Consider the following 8,964-nt stretch of genomic DNA (forward strand, 5'->3'; position numbering starts at 1 on the left):
TGTATGGCACAAATGTTATTTGCCAATTGTCAGCCCAAGCCTAGACATTGTCCAGGTCTTGCTGCATTTGGACATGGGCTGCTGCAGTATCTGCTTAGTCGCGAATGGTGCTGAACATTGTGCAATCATCAGCAAACATCCCCACTTCTGACCTTTTGATGGCAGGTCATTGATGAAACAGCTGAAGATGGTTGGGCCAAGGATGCTACCCTCCAATGATGTCCTGGGACTGAGATGATTGACCTCTAACAACCACCTTCCTTTTTGCTATGTATGACTCCAAACAGCTGAGCGTTTTCCCTACCATTACCAATGACTCCAGTTTTGCTAGGGCTCCTTGATACCACACTCGATCAGATGCTGCCTTGATGTCAAGGGCAGTCATTCTCACCTGAGCTCTGGAGTTCAGCTCTTTTGTTCATGTTTGAACCAAGGCTCTAATGAGGTCAGGAGCTAAGTGACCCTGGAGGAACCAAAATTGAGCTGTTATTCAGTGAGCTGATTATTGCTAAGCAGGTGCCACTTGATAGCAATGTCGGTGACTCCTTCCATCACCTTACTTATGATTGAGAGTAGACTGATGGAACAGTAATTGGCTGGGTTGGGTTTGGCCGGGCTGGGTTTGTCCTGCTTTGTGTGTACAGGACATACCTGGGCAATTTTCCACATAGCTGGATTGATGCCAGTACTGTAGCTGAACCGGAAAAGCTTGGCTAGGGGCAGGCAAGTTCTGGAGCACAAGTCTTCAATGCCACTGCTGGAATATTGTCAGGGCCCATAAACTTTGCAGTGCCCAGTGCCTTCAGCTGTTTCTTATCATGTGGAGTGAATCGAATTGGCTGAAGACTGGCATCCGTGATGCTGGGGACCTCAGGAGGAGGAGACAGTCTGGACAGACAAGAACTAAATATTGTTATTACAAATTTTTAATAGAACACATTAGTTTTGTAGCATCTTCCTTTAAATTTTCATCCAGACAAGAGCACAATATTACATATCCTCAAAAATTTGTCTGACAATAAAGTTAGGGATGAAAATAATCTGTAAATGCAATAATTTGAATTGACTCAAATTATGGCTCGAGTCTTTTTATAAACAAATATTCTTGGGAACTCAAACATTTTCATAACTTTAATACCTTAAGTGGTAAATGATATCTGATAAGCTTGAGGGGCTATGGGAAGCCAGCGTGGGCTGAATGGGCCAAATGGTCTCTTTCTGTGGTGTAAATGACACTGACTCCAAGCAAATTAGACTTAGTGGTAAACTGAAAACTCAATTTTGCATACTTGAATTTCAGACATTATTAAAAATAGAACAAATCAAGATGTATAATTAAAAACAAAAAAACTGCGGATGCTGGAAATCCAAAACAAAAACAGAATTACCTGGAAAAACTCAGCAGGTGTGGCAGCATCGGCGGAGAAGAAAAGAGTTGACGTTTCGAGTCCTCATGACCCTTCGACAGAACTTCAGTTCGAGTCCAGGAAAGAGCTGAAATATAAGCTGGTTTAAGGTGTGTGTGTGGGGGGCGGAGAGATAGAGAGACAGAGAGGTGGAGGAGGGGGGTGTGGTTGTAGGGACAAACAAGCAGTGATAGAAGCAGATCATCAAAAGATGTCAATGACAATAGTACAATAGAACACATAGGTGTTAAAGTTAAAGTTGGTGATATTATCTAAACAAATGTGCTAATTAAGAATGGATGGTAGGGCACTCAAGATATAGCTCTAGTGGGGTTTTTTTTATAATGGAAATAGGTGGGAAAAGGAAAATCTTTATAATTTATTGGAAAAAAAAAGAAAGGGGGTGGGGATGGGGGAGGGAGCTCACGACCTAAAGTTGTTGAATTCAATATTCAGTCCAGAAGGCTGTAAAGTCCCTAGTCGGAAGATGAGGTGTTGTTCCTCCAGTTTGCGTTGGGCTTCACTGGAACAATGCAGCAAGCCAAGGACAGACATGTGGGCAAGAGAGCAGGGTGGAGTGTTAAAGTGGCAAGCGACAGGGAGGTTTGGGTCATTCTTGCGGACAGACCGCAGGTGTTCTGCAAAGCGGTCGCCCAGTTTACGTTTGGTCTCTCCAATGTAGAGGAGACCACATTGGGAGCAACGAATGCAGTAGACTAAGTTGGGGGAAATGCAAGTGAAATGCTGCTTCACTTGAAAGGAGTGTTTGGGTCCTTGGACGGTGAGGAGAGAGGAAGTGAAGGGGCAGGTGTTGCATCTTTTGCGTGGGCATGGGGTTGTGCCATAGGAGGGGGTTGAGGAGTAGGGGGTGATGGAGGAGTGGACCAGGGTGTCCCGGAGGGAGCGATCCCTACGGAATGCCGATAAGGGGGGTGAAGGGAAGATGTGTTTGGTGGTGGCATCATGCTGGAGTTGGCGGAAATGGCGGAGGATGATCCTTTGAATGCGGAGGCTGGTGGGGTGATAAGTGAGGACAAGGGGGACCCTATCATGTTTCTGGGAGGGAGGAGAAGGCGTGAGGGCGGATGCGCGGGAGATGGGCCGGACACGGTTGAGGGCCCTGTCAACGACCGTGGGTGGAAAACCTCGGTTAAGGAAGAAGGAGGACATGTCAGAGGAACTGTTTTTGAATGTAGCATCATCGGAACAGATGCGACGGAGGCGAAGGAACTGAGAGAATGGGATGGAGTCCTTACAGGAAGCGGGGTGTGAGGAGCTGTAGTCGAGATAGCTGTGGGAGTCGGTGGGTTTGTAATGGATATTGGTGGACAGTCTATCACCAGAGATTGAGACAGAGAGGTCAAGGAAGGGAAGGGAAGTGTCAGAGATGGACCACGTGAAAATGATGGAGGGGTGGAGATTGGAAGCAAAATTAATAAATTTTTCCAAGTCCTGACGAGAGCATGAAGCGGCACCGAAGTAATCATCGATGTACCGGAGAAAGAGTTGTGGAAGGGGGCCGGAGTAGGACTGCAACAAGGAATGTTCCACATACCCCATAAAGAGACAGGCATAGCTGGGGCCCATGCGGGTACCCATAGCCACACCTTTTATTTGGAGGAAGTGAGAGGAGTTGAAGGAGAAATTGTTCAGCGTGAGAACAAGTTCAGCCAGACGAAGGAGAGTAGTGGTGGATGGGGATTGTTCGGGCCTCTGTTCGAGGAAGAAGCTAAGGGCCCTCAGACCATCCTGGTGGGGGATGGAGGTGTAGAGGGATTGGACGTCCATGGTGAAGAGGAAGCGGTAGGGGCCAGGGAACTGGAAATTGTTGATGTGACGTAAGGTGTCAGAGGAATCACGGATGTAGGTGGGAAGGGACTGGACAAGGGGAGAGAGAAGGGAGTCAAGATAACGAGAAATGAGTTCTGTGGGGCAGGAGCAAGCTGAGACAATCGGTCTACCGGGGCAGTTCTGTTTGTGGATTTTGGGTAGGAGATAGAAGCGGGCCGTCCGAGGTTGGGTGACTATCAGGTTGGAAGCTGTGGGAGGGAGATCCCCAGAGGAGATGAGGTCAGTGACAGTCCTGGAAACAGTGGCTTGATGTTCAGTGGTGGGGTCATGGTCCAGGGAGAGGTAGGAGGAAGTGTCTGCGAGTTGACGCTCAGCCTCCGCGAGGTAGTTTTGAGTGCGTCAGACAACAACAGCACCACCCTTGTCAGCGGGTTTGATGACAATGTCAGGGTTGGACCTGAGAGAATGGAGTGCAGTAAGTTCAGAGAGAGACAGGTTAGAATGGGTGAGAGGAGCAGAGAAATTGAGACGACTAATGTCGCGCCGACAGTTCTCAATGAAAAGATCGAGAGAAGGTAAGAATCCAGAGGGAGGGGTCCAGGTGGAGGGAGAATATTGGAGATGGGTAAAAGGATCCGTTGAACTGGGAGAGGACTCCTGCCCAAAGAAGTGAGCCCGGAGACGAAGACGGAGGAAGAAGAGTTCAGTATCATGCCGAGCCCGAAATTCATTGAGGTGAGGGCGTAAGGGTATGAAACTAAGTCCTTTGCTGAGCACTGAACGTTCAGCATCGGAGAGGGGAAGGTCAGGGGGTATAGTGAATACACGGCTGGGGTTGGGACTGGAAGAAAGGGTGGGGACGGAGGGAACAGGCAGGGGTGGAGGGTCCTAGATGGGTGTTGGTGTCGATGAGTTGTTGGAGCTTGCGTTCCTTAGCACTTGAGAGAAAGAGAAAAAGTTTCTTGTTGAGGCGTCGGATGAGCCGAAGGATAAAATGAAACTGGGGGCACGCGCAGCTTTGAAAAAGGGTACGGCGGTGCTGCTGGAGGGAGAGGTCGAGTGTGTTCATATGGCGGCGCATGGCACTGAGAGTGGATTTCAGAATGTGACGGGAACAGCAGTCCCAGAAACGTTTTATGTCCCGGAGATACCTGTAATCCTGGGTGGGTTCGAAACATGAGGGGTGGAATTTCAGTTGAAATCCACGTGGGGTAAGTCTCTGTGTTTAATTGACTGCCACTGCTCTTCAAGAAATGCCTACCTCCTTGAAGAAGTTCTGTTCCTCTCTGCGACAAGATTTCCGTATCTCTCTGCTGCCTTGTTCACCTTCATTGCTTTCCATTTCCCTCCTAGTGTATGACAAGGTGTTTACTAAAACCCGCTTTCACAGCCATATCTCCTTTCTCAGTGACTGTCTCCGTCTCCGACTTACCCCACGTGGATTTCAACTGAAATTCCACCCCTCATGTTTCAAACCCACCCAGGATTACAGGTATCTCCGGGACATAAAACGTTTCTCGGACTGCTGTTCCCGTCACATTCTGAAATCCACTCTCAGTGCCATGCGCCGCCATATGAGCACACTCGACCTCTCCCTCCAGCAGCACCGCCGTACCCTTTTTCAAAGCTGCGTGTGCCCCCAGTTTCATTTTATCCTTCGGCTCATCCGACGCCTCAACAAGAAACTTTTTCTCTTTCTCTCAAGTGCTAAGGAACGCAAGCTCCAACAACTCATCGACACCAACACCCATCTAGGACCCTCCACCCCTGCCTGTCCCTCCGTCCCCACCCTTTCTTCCAGTCCCAACCCCAGCCGTGTATTCACTATACCCCCTGACCTTCCCCTCTCCGATGCTGAACGTTCAGTGCTCAGCAAAGGACTTAGTTTCATACCCTTACGCCCTCACCTCAATGAATTTCGGGCTCGGCATGATACTGAACTCTTCTTCCTCCGTCTTCGTCTCCGGGCTCACTTCTTTGGGCAGGAGTCCTCTCCCAGTTCAACGGATCCTTTTACCCATCTCCAATATTCTCCCTCCACCTGGACCCCTCCCTCTGGATTCTTACCTTCTCTCGATCTTTTCATTGAGAACTGTCGGCGCGACATTAGTCGTCTCAATTTCTCTGCTCCTCTCACCCATTCTAACCTGTCTCTCTCTGAACTTACTGCACTCCATTCTCTCAGGTCCAACCCTGACATTGTCATCAAACCCGCTGACAAGGGTGGTGCTGTTGTTGTCTGGCGCACTCAACTCTACCTCGCGGAGGCTGAGCGTCAACTCGCAGACACTTCCTCCTACCTCTCCCTGGACCATGACCCCACCACTGAACATCAAGCCACTGTTTCCAGGACTGTCACTGACCTCATCTCCTCTGGGGATCTCCCTCCCACAGCTTCCAACCTGATAGTCACCCAACCTCGGACGGCCCGCTTCTATCTCCTACCCAAAATCCACAAACAGAACTGCCCCGGTAGACCGATTGTCTCAGCTTGCTCCTGCCCCACAGAACTCATTTCTCGTTATCTTGACTCCCTTCTCTCTCCCCTTGTCCAGTCCCTTCCCACCTACATCCGTGATTCCTCTGACACCTTACGTCACATCAACAATTTCCAGTTCCCTGGCCCCTACCGCTTCCTCTTCACCATGGACGTCCAATCCCTCTACACCTCCATCCCCCACCAGGATGGTCTGAGGGCCCTTAGCTTCTTCCTCGAACAGAGGCCCGAACAATCCCCATCCACCACTACTCTCCTTCGTCTGGCTGAACTTGTTCTCACGCTGAACAATTTCTCCTTCAACTCCTCTCACTTCCTCCAAATAAAAGGTGTGGCTATGGGTACCCGCATGGGCCCCAGCTATGCCTGTCTCTTTATGGGGTATGTGGAACATTCCTTGTTGCAGTCCTACTCCGGCCCCCTTCCACAACTCTTTCTCCGGTACATCGATGATTACTTCGGTGCCGCTTCATGCTCTCGTCAGGACTTGGAAAAATTTATTAATTTTGCTTCCAATCTCCACCCCTCCATCGTTTTCACGTGGTCCATCTCTGACACTTCCCTTCCCTTCCTTGACCTCTCTGACTCAATCTCTGGTGATAGACTGTCCACCAATATCCATTACAAACCCACCGACTCCCACAGCTATCTCGACTACAGCTCCTCACACCCCGCTTCCTGTAAGGACTCCATCCCATTCTCTCAGTTCCTTCGCCTCCGTCGCATCTGTTCCGATGATGCTACATTCAAAAACAGTTCCTCTGACATGTCCTCCTTCTTCCTTAACCGAGGTTTTCCACCCACGGTCGTTGACAGGGCCCTCAACCGTGTCCGGCCCATCTCCCGCGCATCCGCCCTCACGCCTTCTCCTCCCTCCCAGAAACATGATAGGGTCCCCCTTGTCCTCACTTATCACCCCACCAGCCTCCGCATTCAAAGGATCATCCTCCGCCATTTCCGCCAACTCCAGCATGATGCCACCACCAAACACATCTTCCCTTCACCCCCCTTATCGGCATTCCGTAGGGATCGCTCCCTCCGGGACACCCTGGTCCACTCCTCCATCACCCCCTACTCCTCAACCCCCTCCTATGGCACAACCCCATGCCCACGCAAAAGATGCAACACCTGCCCCTTCACTTCCTCTCTCCTCACCGTCCAAGGACCCAAACACTCCTTTCAAGTGAAGCAGCATTTCACTTGCATTTCCCCCAACTTAGTCTACTGCATTCGTTGCTCCCAATGTGGTCTCCTCTACATTGGAGAGACCAAACGTAAACTGGGCGACCGCTTTGCAGAACACCTGCGGTCTGTCCGCAAGAATGACCCAAACCTCCCTGTCGCTTGCCACTTTAACACTCCACCCTGCTCTCTTGCCCACATGTCTGTCCTTGGCTTGCTGCATTGTTCCAGTGAAGCCCAACGCAAACTGGAGGAACAACACCTCATCTTCCGACTAGGGACTTTACAGCCTTCTGGACTGAATATTGAATTCAACAACTTTAGGTCGTGAGCTCCCTCCCCCATCCCCACCCCCTTTCTTTTTTTTTCCAATAAATTATAAAGATTTTCCTTTTCCCACCTATTTCCATTATAAAAAAAACCCCACTAGAGCTATACCTTGAGTGCCCTACCATCCATTCTTAATTAGCACATTCGTTTAGATAATATCACCAACTTTAACACCTATGTGTTCTATTGTACTATTGTTGTTGACATCTTTTGATGATCTGCTTCTATCACTGCTTGTTTGTCCCTACAACCACACTCCCCCCCCCTCCACCTCTCTGTCTCTCTATCTCTCCGCCCCCCCACACACACACCTTAAACCAGCTTATATTTCAGCTCTTTCCTGGACTCGAACTCAAGTTCTGTTGAAGGGTCATGAGGACTCGAAACGTCAACTCTTTTCTTCTCCGCCGATGCTGCCAGACCTGCTGAGTTTTTCCAGGTAATTCAATCTAGTAAACCTTCTCTGAACCACCTCCAATGCATTTACTTCATTCCTCAAATAAGGAGACCAAAACTGCACACAATATTCAAGATGTGGTTTCACCAATGCCCTGTATAACTGAAGCATAACATCTTTACTTTTATGTTCAATTCTTCTCGTAATAAAGGATAGTATTCCATTCGTCTTAATTACTTGCTGTACCTGCATACTTTTTGTGACTCATGCGTTAGAACATCTAGATCCCTCTGCAGCTCAGAATTATGCAGCTGTTCTCCGTTACCTAAACTCTCCTTTTTTATCCATCCTGCAAAGTGAACAACTTCACATTTTCCCAAATTATACTCTGCCATATTTTTGCCCACTCAACCTATCTATATCCATCGGCAACCTCCTTATGTCCTCTTCACTTTCCTACCTACTTTTGTGACATCTGCAAATTTAGCTACCATGCCTTCAACTCCTGCATCTAAGTCATTGATTTTAATTGTAAAAAGTTGAGGCCCCAACACAGATCCTGCAGGCCTCTACTCGTCACATCCTGCCAATCAGAAAAAGACACATTTATGCATACTCTGTTTTCTGCCAGCCAGCCAATTTTCTATCCATGCTAACATGTTATCTACTACACCATGAGCTTCTATTTTCCGCAATAACCTTTGATATGTCATCTTATCAAATGCCTTCTGGAAATCCAAGTACAGGACATCTACAGGCTCCCCTTTATCCACAGTGCAAGTTACTCCTTCAAAGAACTCCAATAAATTGGTTAAACATGATCTCCCCTTCACAAAACTCTGCTGTCTCTTCCAGATTACCTTGAGTTTCTCTAAGTGCCCATCTATAACCTCCTTAATGATCGATTCTAACACTTCCCTACGAAAGACATCAAGCTAACTGGCCTTTGGGGAAAAGCTAGATCCAGAGACAAAGGGGCCTTAAACAAACAGAACAAAATTCCTGAATAACTGACAACTCCTTCAGCTCTTTCACTAATTTTTCTGCTTCCCTCCTTGAATAGAGGGGTTATATTTGGTACTTTCCAGTCTGATGGAGCCTTTCTAGAATCCAGAGAATTTTGGAAAATTAACATCAACACATCTGCTACCTAATTAGCCATCTCTTTTAAGACCCTAGGATGAAGTCCATCAGGACCCGGAAACTTGTCAGCCCACAGCTCCATCAGTTTGCTCAGTACAATTTCCCCAGTGATTGTAATTTCACCAAGTTCCCTGTTCCTTTCCACCTCCAGGTTTACAGCTATCACTGGAATGTTTTCCATATTCTCCATAGTAAAGCCAGAAGCAAAATATTTGTTC

Source organism: Carcharodon carcharias, chromosome 1, assembly GCF_017639515.1.
Source record: "Carcharodon carcharias isolate sCarCar2 chromosome 1, sCarCar2.pri, whole genome shotgun sequence".
Lineage (NCBI taxonomy): Eukaryota > Metazoa > Chordata > Chondrichthyes > Lamniformes > Lamnidae > Carcharodon > Carcharodon carcharias.